Source organism: Myotis brandtii, unplaced genomic scaffold (genome assembly GCF_000412655.1).
Source record: "Myotis brandtii unplaced genomic scaffold, ASM41265v1 scaffold514, whole genome shotgun sequence".
Lineage (NCBI taxonomy): Eukaryota > Metazoa > Chordata > Mammalia > Chiroptera > Vespertilionidae > Myotis > Myotis brandtii.
This window is the reverse complement of record NW_005369591.1, coordinates 103,461-119,288: the sequence shown is the minus strand read 5'-3', so window position 1 is coordinate 119,288 and position 15,828 is coordinate 103,461. Positions and strand designations below refer to the sequence as shown.

The 15,828-nt window shown below is 41.4% G+C and overlaps 1 pseudogene; it reads left to right on the top strand.

Moving 5' to 3' along the window:
• The first annotated feature begins 12,383 nt into the window (after nt 1–12,383).
• Nucleotides 12,384–15,828, top strand: part of LOC102249565 — a 5,463-nt pseudogene continuing 2,018 nt past the window's right edge.

The following is a 15,828-nucleotide window of genomic DNA, read 5'->3' as shown; positions in this document are numbered from 1 at the left end:
ATGTATCTTGGCTTTCTGAATGTCCTTTTTCGAAAAGTGTCTATTTAGGTCCTTTGCCCATTTTTTTGTTTTGTTGATGGTTTCTTTTGCTGTGCAGAAGCTTTTTATTTTTGATGTAGTCCCATTTGTTTATTTTCTCCTTAGTTTCCATTGCCCTAGGAGCTGTATTGTTAAATATTTTGCTACGACAAATGTCCGCTATTTTACTGCCTATGGTTTCTTCTAAGATTTTTATGGTTTCCCATCTTATGTTTAAGTCCTTTATCCATTTTGAGTTTATTTTTGTGTATGGTGTAAGTTGGTGATCTAGTTTCATATTTTGCAAGTATCTGTCCAGTTTTCCCAACACCATTTATTGAAGAGACTGTCTTGACTCCATTGTATGGTCTTGCCTCCTTTGTCAAATATTAATTGATCATAATGGCTTGTGTCAATTTCTGGGTTCTCTGTTCTGTTCTACTGGTCTATATGTCTGTTCTTGTGCCAGTAGCAGGTAGTTTTGAGAACAATGACTTTGTAGTATAGCTTGATATAGCTTGATCCCTCCCACATTGTTCTTTCTCATGATTGCTGCAGCTGTTCAGGGTCTTTTTTTATTCCAGATAAATTTTTGGAGAATTTGTTGTAGGTCTTTGAGGTATGCCGTTGGTATTGTAATGGGGGTTGCATTGACTTTATTGTTTGCGTTGGGTAGTATGGACATTTTAATGATATTGATTCTACCATTCCATGAACATGGTATATTCTTCCATTTGTTCATGTCTTCCTCTATCTCTTTTTTTGCCATCCTGAAATTTTCTGAGTACAGGTCCTTTATCTCTTTGGTTAAGATTATTTCTAGGTATCTTAATTTTTTTTTGCAATGGTAAATAGGATTGCTTTTTTAATTTCTCTTTCTGTGAATTCATTATTGGCGTATAGAAAAGCCATAGACTTCTGGGTGTTAATTTTGTGTGCTGCTACATTGCCGAATTCATTTATTTTGTCTAGTAGTTTTTTTTTATGGAGTCTTTGGGGTTTTCTATGTACAATATCATGTCATCTGCGAATAAGGACAGTTTTACTTCTTTTCCAATTTGGATGCCTTTTATTTCTTCTTCTTGTCTGATCACAATGGCTAGTACTTCAAGTACTATGTCGAAGAGGAGTGGTGAGAGTAGGCATCCCTGTCTTGTTCCTGTTCTTAGGGGAAATGGTTTTAGTTTTTACCCTTTGAGTATGATGTTGGCTATGGGTTTGTCATATATGGCTTTTATTATGTTGAGGTATGATTCTTCTATTCCCACCTTGCTGAGAGTTTTTATCAAGAAAGGGTATTGGATTTTGTCAAATGCTTTTCTGCATCAATGGATATGATTATATGGTTTTTATCTCTCAGCTTGTTTATATGGTGTATCAGATTTATTGATTTGCAGATATTGTACCATCCTTGAGTCCCCAGAATAAATCCCACTTGGTTATGGTGTATTATCTTTCTAATGTAATGCTGGATTCAATTTGCTAGAATTTTGTTGAGAATGTTGGCATCTATGCTCAAGAGGGATATTGGCCTGTAATTCCCTTTCTTTGTATTGTCTATATTTGGTTTGGGGATTAGGGTAATGCTGGTTTCATAGAAAGAGCTTGAAAGTGTTCCTTCCTCTTGAATTTTTTTGGAATAGTCTGAGGAAGATAGGTTTTTTTTCTTCTTTGAATGTTTGATAAAACTCCCCTGTGAAGTCATCTGGTCCCAGGCTTTTGTTAGTTGGAAGTTTTTTATTACTGCTTCAATTTCCTCCATAGTTATCAGACTATTCAGATTTTTCCATTCCTCCTGGTTGAGTTTTGGGAGCTTGTATTTTTCTAGGAATATGTCCATTTCTTCTAGGTTGACCAGTTTGTTGGAGTAGAGTTGCTCATAGTATTTTTTTATGATTCTTCGTATTTCTGAGGGGTCTGTTGTTATTTCTCCTCTTTTGTTTCTGATTTTGTTCATTTGGGTCCTCTCTCTTTGCTTCTTGGTGAGCCTGGCTAGAGGTTCATCAATCTTGTTTATCCTTTCAAAGAACTAGCTCTTCGTTTCATTGATCTTTGTTCTTTTTTTTTTTTTTGGTCTCTATGTCATTTATTTCTGCTCTGATCTTTATTATTTCCTTCCTTCTACTCACACTGGGTTTTTCTTGTTGCTCTCTTTCTAATTCTTCAAGTTGCAGTGTTAGATTCTTTATTACCAGTTTTTCTTGTTTTCTGAGGTAGGCCTGTAATGCTATGAGCTTCCCTCTCAGGATTGCTTTCACTGTGTCTCAAGGATTTTTGGATTGTTGTGTTTTTATTGTCGTTTGTTTTCAGAATGATTTTTTAATTCTTCTTTGATCTCTTTAGTAACCCACTCATTGTTTAATAGTATGTTATTCATCCTCTAAGTGTTTGAATTTTTATTATTGTTTTTACTGTAGTTGATTTCTAATTTTAGACCATCGTGATCTGAGAAGATGCTTGATATAATTTCAATCCTCTTGAATTTGGAGAGACTTTGCCTGTGTCCCAGTGTGTGGTCTATCATACTGTCCCATGTGCACTTGAGAAGAATGTATATTCTTTAGTTTTAGGGTGAAATGTTCTGTAGATGTCGATTAAGTCCATTTGATCTAGTGAGTCGTTTCTTTGCTAATTTTTTGTCTAGAGAATTTATCCAGTGATATTAATAGGGTATTAAAGTCTCCTACTATGATTGTGTTTCTGTCAATCTCTTCCCTGATATCTTCTAGTAGTTATTTTTATGTATTTGGGTGCTCCTGCATTGGGCACATAACTGTTTACCAGAGTTATATCCTCTTGTATTGATCCCTTTAGAATTATGAAGTGGCCTTCCTTGTCTCTTCTTATGGTCTTCACTTTGAGGTCTATTTTGTCAGATATAAGTATTGCTACCCCCACTTTTTTTTTTTCATTTCCATTTGCCGGATAGATATTTTTCCATCCCTTCACTTTCAGTCTGTGTGATTCCCTTGTTCTGAGGTGGGTCTCTTGTAGACAGCATATATATGGGTCATGTTTTCTTATCCATTCAGTCACTTGATGTCTTTTGATTGTAGCATTTAATCCATTTATGTTTAATGTTATTATTGATAGGTACTTGTTTGTAGCCAATTCTGTACTTTATGCCCGTGTTCCTTCCTCTCTTTCTATTTCTTCTTTTTACCACATTCCCTTTAGCATTTATAGCAGCACTGGCTTGGGAGTGATAAAATCCCTTAGCCTTTCTTTATCTGTGAAGCTACTGATTTCCCCTTCAATTTTGATTGATAGTCTTGCTGGAATGTGTATTCTTGGATTCAGTCCTTTGTTTTCCATCACTTTGTATACTTCATTCCATTACCTTCTAGCTTGGTGTGTTTCTGTTGAGAAAACATTTGATAATCTGATGTGGAATCCTTTGTAAGTAACTCTTTGTCTCTCTCTTGCAGCCTTTAAGATTCTCTCTTTGTCATTAACATTTGCTATTGTAATTATGATGTGACTTTGTGTGAGTCTTTTGGGATTCATCTTGCTTGGGACTCTCTGTACTTGTGTAACTTTTTTCTTCCCCATATCAGGGAAGTTTTCTGTCATTATTTCCTCAAATAGATTCTCTAAACCTTGCTGCTCTTCTTGTCCTTTTGGCATCCCTTTTATACATATGTTACTTCATTTCAAGTTGTCCCAAAGCTCCCTCCTGCCTTTAATTTTTTTCTCCATCTGCTGTTCAGATAGAGCTTGTTTCACTACCTTATCTTCTAACTCACTAATTCAGTCCTCTGCTAATTCTAGTCTACTGTTGAAACCTTCCATGGAGTTTTTGATTGTAGCTATATCTCTTTTGATTTCTTCCTGATTTTTGCGTAGATTGTTGATTTTCTTGTCTTTTTCGTTTAACTCTACGACCATTACTCTGAATTATTTTTCTGTCATGTTTTGCATGCCTCAGTTTCGCTTATCTCCTCTCTGGGCGATTTCTCTTTTTCTTTCCTCTGTGGATTGTTTCATTGTCTCTCCATTCTAACTATCACCAGAAAGTCCAATCACCGAGTTGTGGTGGCCCTGGCCGTGTGCTGTGGGAGCTTCGTGCCACCTAAATGTCATTGAAGAGCTCTGACACCCAGATGTGTGGCTGCCTTGTGTCTGTGGGAGTCACGCTGACCCAGGATCAGAGTCACAGGCACTCAGTGCAGCCTTGTGCATTCACCTAGAATCAGGGACCCAGCTTGTGCCATTCTGAAAAAGAGACCCTGCTGTTGTGTGTCAAAAATCAGAGTCTCCTAATGTGTGCTAGGAGTCAGTGTCTTCCTGTGCCCATGCCGAGAATCAAGTATTTGAGTCTCTGTCACTTGGCACAGCCTCACGCTGAGAATCAGGTCCTTGTGTGTGTATGCACTGAGTATTGGAGTCACTGGGTCTTAGTGTGCATGTACTCAGAATCCCATGCGCAGGCAATGAGCAACAGAGTCAAGTCACTGGTGCTCAGTGCTGCCTCTTGTGTGGAGAATGAGGGTCCCCGGTCTGCTTGGGGAACCGGGTTGCACAGCCTCCCTGTGTCAGCGGAAGGTCCATTCCTGCACTGTGGGAGACACACTTCTGTGTGGCCTCACCCAGAGTCAAAGTCCAGTGGCACAGCTTCCCTGAGTGGGCCTGGGGTCTGGTCACAGGAGTGCGAGCTGCAGGAAACAAACTCCCTCTGTCTGCACACACAGGCTCAAACCTAGTGCAGCCTCCCTGTGTGGGCCTGGGGTCTGGTCACAGGAATGTGCACTGCAGGAAACAAACTCCCCATGTTTGTGCACCCAGGCTCAAACCCAGCACAGCCTCCCTGTGTGGGTGTGGGGTCTGTTCACAGGAGTACGAGCTGTGGAAAACAAACTCCCCATGTCTGTGCAGGAGGCCTGCCTAAGCGGAGAAGGTCTAGCACAGGGGTCCTCAAACTTTTTAAACAGAGGGCCAGTTCACTGTCCCTCAGACCATTGGAGGGCCGGACTATAGTTTAAAAAAAAAAACTATGAACAAATTCCTATGCACACTGCACATATCTTATTTTGAAGTAAAAAAACAAAATGGGAACAAATACAATATTTGTATTTGCATGTGGCCCGCGGGCCGTAGTTTGAGGACCCCTGGTAGCAGTTCCTATGCCACTACAGTGGGCCGGCAGGGAGGGGGATGGGCTCTGTGACTCACAGAAATCCACGGTTGGGGTGCCCGGAGTCTTGGTGTCCCTGGGTCTGCAGCTGTGGTCTCAGGTCTTTTATCCTAGTGGCTGTAGGGTCCCAGTTTGCGTCTGAGATTAGATTGGGTGGTGGCAATGCTAGGTTCCTAGTCTCAAGCAGTTCTATTCTTCAAGATGGCATGGTTTCTGTGCTAGCAGTGTCCTCCCTGGATTGTTTGTGGTGGCAGCGAGTTTTTGCCACCCAATACTGCCCAGTTAGGCAGCCCCCTGGAAGACCCACAGGATCTGACTGTCCCTATCTCTCTCTCTCTCTCTCTCTCTCTCTCTCTCTCTCTCTCTCCCTGTCTCTCTCTCTCTCTGACTCTCTCTCTCTCTCACACACACACACACACACCATGTCCACACACTCCTCTATTGCTCCCTTACTCTCTCACACAGTCTCCCTCCCTACCTTCTTGCTGGTCACCATCTTTTTTTCCTCCAAAACTTCTTTTCTTTTCTTTTCCTCTGTTCCTATCTTGCTCTCTTGCTGCCTCTCTCTTCTCCATCAATGTTGTCATTCCTTGGGCCTCCATACTATATATCAGAGACTCCAAGCATATATATCCAGCCCAAACCACTTTGTGACCTCAAGATCTAAATAGTTAATTACTACTTTGTATTATTACTTTGAAAGCTCACATCTCAGTTGAGGAGTGTATTATTTTTTTCTCCACTACTACCTCCTCACTCCAAACTTGATTCCCTTCCAAGGCTTCATATCCTGTCATATAATTATTCAGGCCAGGGGATCCCAACATGGCAGCCAGCAGGATGGCAGGGAGGGAGAGAGTGTGAGTGTGTAAAGGAGTGAGAGGGACATGTGTGGTGAGTAGAGGGAGGGGGTGAGTGTGGAACAGTTAGATGTCACAGAAATCTTGGGGACTGGTGGAGAGGGCTCTTCTGGATGTGGAGCCCCTGCTACCTAGGCAGGCACTCCCTAACCAGTGAGGCTTGGGCCCAGAGCCAATGCCATCTTGAAGGGGGAAACAGCAGAGGCCAGGAGCACAGCTACACCAACACCCAGACTGCCCTTTGACACCACCTGGCACCCACGCAGTAAGCTGCTCACCTGCCACCTCTGCAGTAAGAGGCACCCAACCTCAATGCTGGCTCCCAGTAGTGACTGCAAGCCAGAGACACCTCCTGCATTGTGCCTCCCCACTCAACCAGTTCCCACACTCAGGGAAGCACACCTGGACCCAAGACTTGAAGAACCCCTAGGCGCCAGTGCCCAGTCGCTGCTCCAGCACCCCAGAAATCAACACCACACCCTCCATCACCCCGTATACCAGGACCCGGCTCACCAGGACACTGTGTGTCTGATCCCCACACCCAGAACTAGCACTTCAGGAATGCTGTGCATGTGGACCCAGAGTGCCCAGTTGCTGCACACCCAGACCTGGCACTTCAGGGACCCTGCTAGCCAGTGCTTGAACACCATGCCAGCACCCTGCATTCTAGCACCCTGCACACCAGCACCCCATACACCAGGACCCAGCTAGACACACCAGGATTCCATGTGCCCGGATCCTGCACTTCAGGACCCCACTGGTGTCACACACCAGAAGAAATGTGCACATGTCCCCTGCTGACTCTAAAGCAACTGCATTGGAAAACTGAGGAACCAGAACCATAGGGGAAAGGAATTCAACTCAGAGCAGAGACAAAGACATGAGACTTTAGGAAGACCCAGACTCTGTGCTAAGGAATCCTGGATAATTGGAACTCTAGGGGCTTAAACTTCTCGGAGCTCAAGCAGGGACCCAGGGCCAGAAAGTGACAGCAACTCACATTACATAGAAACAAATACAAAACAACAGCAAAAATGGGGAGAGAAAAAACAATCCCCAAAGGAAAGAAAATGAGGAGTTGCCAGAAGAGGAAATAAATGAAACAGAGTCAAGCAATTTGTCAAAGAATTCAGAGTAATGGTTATACGGATGTTCAAAATACTGGAAGAGAAATTGACCAACATGTGTAAAAATCAAGAAGAAATTACAATAAAGAACACAATAGAAGATTTCAACTGGACGATAGAAGAAGCTGACAGAAGACAAGGAGAAAAACACCCAAGCAGAGTAGGAACTGGAAAAAAAAAAAACAACTTAAAAAGCAGGAGAGTCTAAGGGAGCTTTGGGACAACACAAAATGAAACAACATCTGCATAATAGGATTGCCAGAAGGAGAGGAAGCTGAGCAAGAATAGAAAACCTGTTTAAAGAAATGACAGAAAAACTCCCTGACTTTGGAAGGAAAAAAGTCACACAAAACCAAAAAGGACAGAGTCCCAAACAAGATGAACCCAAAAAGCCCACACCAAGACACGCTGTAATTACAATGGCAAATGTCATCAACAAAGTAAGAATCATAAAGACTGCCAGAGAGAAAGAGAAAGTTAACTACAAGGGATCCCCATTAGAATATCAACTGATTTCACAACAGAAACAAACCAGGCCAAAAAGGAATGGAATGAAGTATACAAAGTAACTCAAAACAAGGGACTGAATCCAAGAATACCCTATCCAGCAAGGCTATCATTCAAAATTGAAGCTATCATTCAAAATGTCAGGAGCTTTGCAGACAAAAGAGGCTAAGGGAGTTTATAACCACCAACCCAGCAATGCATGAAATGCTAAAGGTACTGCTGTAAAAAGAATAAATAGAAAGAGAAGAAATACAGGAATATAGAATAAAAATGGCGGCAAACAAGTACCTATCAATAATAACCTTATATACTGGCTAACCTTGATGAAATGAGCAATCAGGAAGAATAAAAAAATCTGAATAGGCTGATAACTACAGATGAAACTGAAGCAGTATTTAAAAAAAAAATCCAGCCAAAAAAAGCCCTGATCTGGATGGCTTCACAGGGAAGTTTTACAAAACATTCAAAGAATTAATACCAATCTGCCTCAGACTATTTCAAAAAATTCAAGAGGAAGGAACACTTACAAGCTCTTTTGATGAAGCAAGCATTACTGTAATTCCAAAATCAGATAAGGACACTATAAAGAAAAAGAATTACAGGCCAATATCCATGATGAACATAGATGCTAAAATCTTCAACAAAATATTACAAAATCACATTCAGCAATACATTAAAAAGATCATACATATGACCTAGTGGGATTTATTCAGGGGATACAAGGCTGGTTCAATATCCACAAATCAATAAATGCGATACATCACATAAACAAATTGAAAGAAAAAAACCATGGTCATATTAATAGATGCAGAAAAAGCATTTCACAAAGTCCAACAACATTTTTGATAAAAAACACTCAGCAAAGTGGAAAAATAGGCATCATACCTCAACGTAATAAAAGCCTTAGATGGCAAACCTATAGCCAACATCATACTCAATGGGCAAATACCAAAACCACTTCTTCTAAAAAAAAGACCAAGACAGGCATGCCTCCTTTTCACCACCCCTGTTCGACAGAGTTTTGTAAGTACTAACTATAGTGCTCAGACAAGAAGAAGAAATGAAAGGTATCCAAATTGGAAAAGAAGAAATAAAACTGTCATTATTCACAGATGACATGATATTGTTCATAGAAAACCCGAAAGACTCCATCAAAAAACTACTATATTTAATAATTGAATTCTGAAGCATAGCAGAATACAAAATTAACTCCCAGGAATATATGGCATTTTTATAAACCAATAATGAACTCACAGAAAGAGAAATTTTAAAAAATCCCATTTACCATTGCAACAAACAATTTAAGATACTTAGGAATAACCTGAACTAAAGAAGTAAATAAATAAATAAAACCTGTACTTGGAAAACTACAGAATGTTGCAAAAGGGATAAAGATATAAACAAATGGAAGAATATACCGTGTTCATGGACTGGTAGAATCAACATCATTAAAATATCCATACTACCCAAAATGATCTATAGATTCTATGTAATCCCCATTAAAATATCAACAGCACTTTTCACAGACCTAGACCAAACTCTCCAAAAATTCATCTGGAATAAAAAAAAAGACCCCAAATAGCTGTAGCAATCATGAGAAAGAACAATGTGGGAGGGATCAAAATACCAGATATCAAGCTATACTACAAAGCCATTGTTCTCAAAACAGCCTGGTACTGGCACAAGAACAGACATATAGACCAGTGGAACAGAACGGAGACCCCAGAAATTGACACAAGCCATTATGATCAATTAATATTTGACAAAGGAGGCAAGACCATACAATGGAGTCAGGACAGTCTCTTCAATAAAAGGTGTTGGAAAAACTGGACATATACTTGCAAAAAAAAATGAAACTAAATCACCAACTTACACCATACACAAAAATAAACTCAAAATGGATAAAGGAGTTAAATGTAAGATGAGAAACCATAAAAATCTTAGAGGAATCCACAGGCAGCGAAATCTCAGACATTTGCCGAAGAAATATCTTCACCAACACAGCCCCTAGGGCAATGGAAACTAAGGAGAAAATAAACAAATGGGACTGCATCAAAATAAAAAGCTTCTGCACAGCAAAAGAAACCATCAACAAAACAACAAGAAAGCCTACGGCATGGGAGAACATATTTGCCAATGTTATCTCCGATAAGAGTTTAATCTCCAACATTTACAGGGAACTCACAACTTAACAAAAGGAAGATAAAGAATCCAATCAAAAAATGGGCAATGGACCTAAATAGATACTTTTCGAAAGAAGACATAATGAACACCAAGGGACATATTAAAACATGCTCAAAGTCACTAATCATCCTAGAGATGCAAATCAAAATGACAATGAGGTACCATCTCACACCTGTCAGAATGGCTATCATCAACAAATCAACAAAGGACAAGTCTGGCGAGGATGGGGAGAAAAAGGAACCTTTCTTCACTGCTGGTGGGAATGCAGACTGGCGCAGCCACTGTGAAGAGCAGTATGGAGTTTCTTCAAAAAACTAAAAATGGAACTCCCAATTGACCCAGTGATCCCACTTCTAGGAATATATACCAAGAAACTAGAAATACCAATCAGAAAGGATATATGCACCTCTATGTTCATAGCAGCACAATTTACCATAGCTAAGATTTGGAAACAGCCTAAGTGCCCATCAGCAGATGAGTGGATTAAAAAACTGTGGTACATCTACACAATGGAATACTATGCTGCTGTAAAAAGGAAGGATCTCCTACCATTTGCAACAGTATGACTGGAGCTGGAGAGCATTATGCTAAGTGAAATAAGCCATTCAGAGAAAGATAAATATCACATGATCTCACTCATTTGTGGATGGATTATAATGAAAAACATAAACTGATGAACAAAAACAGATCCAGAGACAGAGAAGCATTTATCTAATGCTCAAAACTCAGAGGGAAGGTAGGGGAGGGTTGGAGTTAGGGGGAGAGATCAATCAAAGAACTTGTATGCATGTATGTAAGTGTAACCAATGGACACAGACACCAGGGGGTGAGGGCATGAGCAGGGGGGTGGGGCAATGGGGGGATAAGGACACATATGTAATACCTTAATCAATAAAGGAAAAAATATGTAAAATAAAACACAAAAAACTAGATCACCTTCTTACACCATACACAAGATTAAACTCAATATGAATTAAATACTTAAATTTTGAACTCGAGTTCTTTGTCCTGCCCTATTGAGTGGGCACAGCCACAGCTAATTTGTATTGGGTTGAGGTTCCAATCCCCCGCTTCTGCAGGAATGAGGGTCTGTCCCACACCCACCTTGTTCATGTGAAATTTGTTTGCAATGTCTGCTAGGGGTATCTGGGCCTGAGTTGTAAGTGCAGGCCTGTACCTCCCAGGAGACCCCAGAGCCAGCACACTCAGTGGACAGCTTCAGACTACATCAAAACACTACCCAATCACCTCCACAGTGACAGACTGAAATGGCAAACTCAGCAGGCACCAGAGCACTGCTGACGTAAGTCCTGTACTGTTGGATGGACCTCTAAGCTAATCCTCCACTGTCATGAGTGGTGGAAGCCAATCCTTGCAGCAAATCAGCCTGGGGATAAAGCCCTCCCATTGATGTGCTAACAGCAATTAATGTTCAACTACAACAAGAGGGTGTACACAGCCCATATGGGGCTAGAGTGCCCAGCTTGGGTTATCAGGGAGACTGTGCCACTTGACCCTATAGGACATAGCAGCTCTACTAAATACATAGAAACAAACACAAGGAGGTTGCCAAAATGAGGCAATAAAGAAACAAATGAAAGAACAGAACAAAACTTCAAATAAAGAACCAAACAAACTGGAGGCAAGCAATCTACTAGATGCAGAGTTCAAAACACTGGTTATAAGGATACTCACTGAATGTTGTGAGAACCTCAACAGCATCAAAAAGAATGTTAGGCCTGGCCAAGGTGGCTCAGTTTGTTGGGCATTGTCCTTGGCATTGATGGATTGCCTGTTTGGTTCCTGGTCAGGGCACATGCCGGGTTGTAGGCTCAATCCCCAGTATGGGGCATGTGGGGGAAGCTAATGCTGTGTCACTCTCACATAGATATTTCTCTCTCTTTCCTTCTTCCTTCCTCTCTGTCTAAAAATAAACTTTTTAAAAAAATCTTTAAAAATGAAGAATCAGTCAGAAAGGAAGGATATACTACCTGAAATAAAGAATAATTTATAGAGAAACAACAATATAGTAGATAAAGCAAGAATCAAATCAGAAATTTGAATATAAGGAAGCAAAAAACATCTAATCAAAACAGAAAAAAATAAAAACAATCCAAAACATGAGGATAGTGTATGGAGCCCCTGGGACAACTTCAAGCACACCAACATTCCCCTCATGATGGTGCTGGAAGGAGAACACTGAGAACAAAGAATTGATAAGTTATTTGAAAAAAATAATCACAGGAAACTTCTCTAACTTTGTGAAGGAAACAGACATACAAGTCCAGGAAACACAGAGTCCCAAACAAGATGAACCCAAAGAGGCCCATACAAAGACACAGTATCATTAAATGCCAAATTTTAAAGACAGGGAATCTTAAAAGAAGCAAGAGAAAAAAATTAGTTACCTACAAGGAAGCTCCCATAAGACTGTCAGCTGATTTCTGAAAAGTAACATTGCAGGCAATAAATTTTCAAAGTGTTAAAAAGCAAGAACTTACAACTAAGATGACTCTATCCAGAAAAGCTATCATTTAGTATTGAAGGACAGATATGAGCCTCCTAGACAAGAAAAAGCGAAAAGAGTTTATCACCACAAAAGTAGTATTATATGGAATGTTAAAGGCCATTCTTTAAGAAGAAGATAAAAAATATGAACAATAAAATGGCAATAAATACATATGTATCAATAATTTAATCTACAAAAAAATGAATAAGAAGAACAGAAACAAACTCATAGATACAGATTAGTTTTTGTTGTCTGCCAGATAGAAGGGGAGTTGGGATGATGAATGAAAAAGGTGAAGGGTTTAAGAAGTACAAATTGGTTGTATAGAATAGTCATGGGGATGTAAAGGACAGCATAGGGGATATCTTACCTAATAATAGACAAACATTCAAATTGACCATACCTTCGCTACACCTTAAGCCACGCCCACCAGTCAATAAGAGCAACTATATGCAAATTAACCCAACCAAGATGGCGGCCAGCAGCCACAGAGCTGGAGCAAGCAGGAGGCTTGGTTGCCCCAATGATGGAGGAAGCCAAGCTTCCCAGCAGGCTCTGAGCTCCACTCAAAGCAACAAAGTTTCAATTATAGAAGATAAATAAACCCCAGATACCTGCTTCCATCCTGCCGCGAGCAGGAGGCTTGGTTGCCCTGGCGATAAAAGAAGCCAAGCTTCCCGGTTGGCTTCTGCCTCCTCTCAAGGCAACAAAGTTTCAATTATAGAAGGTAAATAAACCCCAGATACCTGCTTCCAGTCACCATGGCCATGGAGCTGGAAAGAATAAAAAAAAAGGGAAAGGCTGGGAGCTTCAGTCACCGGGGGGTTTGGGCAGCCTGAAAACGGCCCTCAGCCCCTCACCCAGGCTGGCCAGGCACCCCAGCGGGAACCCCTACCCTGAAGGGGCTGTGGCCAGCCTGAAAACAGCCATCAGCCCCTCACCCAGGCTGGCCAGGCACCCCAGTGGGACCCCCACCCTGATCCAGGACACCCTTCAGGGCAAACCAGCCGGCCCCCACCCATGCACCAGGCCTCTATCCTTATAGTAAAAGGGTAATATGCAAACTGACCCTAACAGCAGAACAACTGGGAATGACTGGTCAATATGACACACACTGACCACCAGGGGGCAGATGCTCAATGCAGGAGCTTCCCCCTGGTGGTCAGAGCGCTCCCACAGGGGGAGCTCTGCTCAACCACAAGCCAGGCTGATGGCTGCCAGTGCAGCGGTGGTGGCGGAAGCCTCTCCCTCCTCCTCAGCAGCACTAAGGATGTCCGACTGCAGCTTAGGTCTGCTCCCTACTGGTAAGTGGACATCCCCTGAGGGCTCCTCGGCTGCCAGAGGGATGTCTGACTGCCAGCTTGGGCCTGATCCCCCTGCAGGTGGATCCCAGACTGCAAGAGGGCATAGGCCAGGCTGAGGGAATTTTTGTGCACCGGGCCTCTAGTACTCAATAATTATGTATGGTGTTAGATGGGTACTAGATTTAATGGGATGACCACGTAATGTGTTATGTAATGTCTAATCATTGGGGTATACACCTGAAACTAAAATAAACATACTTTAAAAGTAAAAAAAAAATGTTACACTCAGAACCATAAAAATCCTCAAAGAAAACATAGGCAGTAAAATCTCAGGCATTTCTTGTAGCTATATTATTTTCTAATATGTGTCCTTGGGCAAGTGAAACAAAAGAAAAAATAAACAAATGGGACTACATCAAACTAAACAATTTTTGCACAGCAAATAAACCATCAAGAAAATGAAAAGACAATTCACTGAATGGGAGAACGTATTTGCAATACATCTAACAAGGGGTTAAAATCCAAAATTTATGAAGAACATAAAAAGAGGACATACAGATCTTTAATAGACATATGCAAAGACGCTCAACATCACTAATTATCAGAGAAATGCAAATTAAAACCACAATGAGGTAACATCTCATACCTGTCAGAATGGATATCCTCAATAAATCAGCAAGCAACAAGTGCTGGTGAGGGTATGGAGAAAAGGAAAGCCTTGGCACTATTGGTGGGAATGCTGATTGTTGCAGTCAACTGTGGAACACAGTATGGTTTCCTCAAAAAATTAAAAGCAGAACTGCCTTACGACCCAGGAATTCCACTCCTGGGAATTTATCTAAAGAAACCCAATACACTAATTCGAAAGAATACTTGCACCCCTATGTTCATTGCAGTGTTACGTACAATAGACAAGATTTGGAAGCAGCCCAGTGTTTATCAGCAGATGAGTGAATAACAAAACTGTAATATTTATAGAAAGGAATACTATTCAATCATAAAAAGGAAGAGGAGTTTAACCTTTACAACAGCATGGATGGAACTGGAGAACATTATGCTAAGTAAAATAAGTCAATGAAAGACAAGTACCATATGGTTTCACTCATATGTGGAATTTAATGAACAAAATGAACTAACAAACAAAATAGAAATCGACTCATTAAGAGCAGGCTGACAACTGAGGAGGAGGGTATGGATGTATTGAGGGGAAAAAAGGGGAGAAAGAGAAAAAAACTTGCCCTGGCCCTGGGATTATAGTCCAGGATACCTACTGCAACTGGCCCCCTGCTCTGCCACTACCACCTGGACCCCAAGTGCTTTTCCAAGAGGTGACAACAGATTCGAGAAGCCAAAAACACACACTGCCAACCCCAGACAGTGTCCAGCAAAGTCTCTGTGGTTCTGGCCTACAGTGGTGACCTGGATACCTACTGCTTTCTCCTGTGGCTGCAGGAACAAGGCTATAATGTTATTGCCTGCCTGGCCCAAATCAGTAAGAATGAAGACTTTGAGGAAACCAGCAAGGTGCTAAATCTTGGGGCCAAACAGGTGTTCATCAAGGATGTCAGCAAAGAGTTTGTGAAGTTCATCTGCCCTGCCATCCAGTCTAGTGCACTATAGAGGACTGCTTCCTTCTGGGCACCTCTCTGGCCAGGCTCTGCATCCCCACAAACAAGTAGAGATCCACCAGTGAGAGGGAGTCAAGTATGTGTCCCAAGGTGCCATGGGAAGGGGAAATAACCAGATCTGTTTTAAGCTAACCTGATACTCACTGGCCCCCCAGATTAAGGTCATCACTCCATAGAGGATGCCTGAGTTCTGCAACCAGGTCCAGAAATGCAATGATCTAATCCTATCTAATAAAATACAAAAAGGGTAATTAACCGTACCTCCGTTAGGCTTCCCATGGGCTAATCAGGGCGATATGCAAATTAACTGCCAACAAAGATGGCGGCCGGCAGCCACACAGCTGAAGCAAACATGAGGCTTGCTTGCTCCAGTGATGGAGGAAGCCAAGGTTCCCCGTCTGCCGCCGCCTGGCTCTGAACTCTGGAAGCAACAATGTTTCAATTATAGAAGCTAAACAAACCCCAGATACCTGCTTTCAGCTGGCTGCAGCCTCAGAGCTGGGAGCGCCAGTGACGGCAACAATGTTTCAATTATAGAAGGTAAATAAATCCCAGAA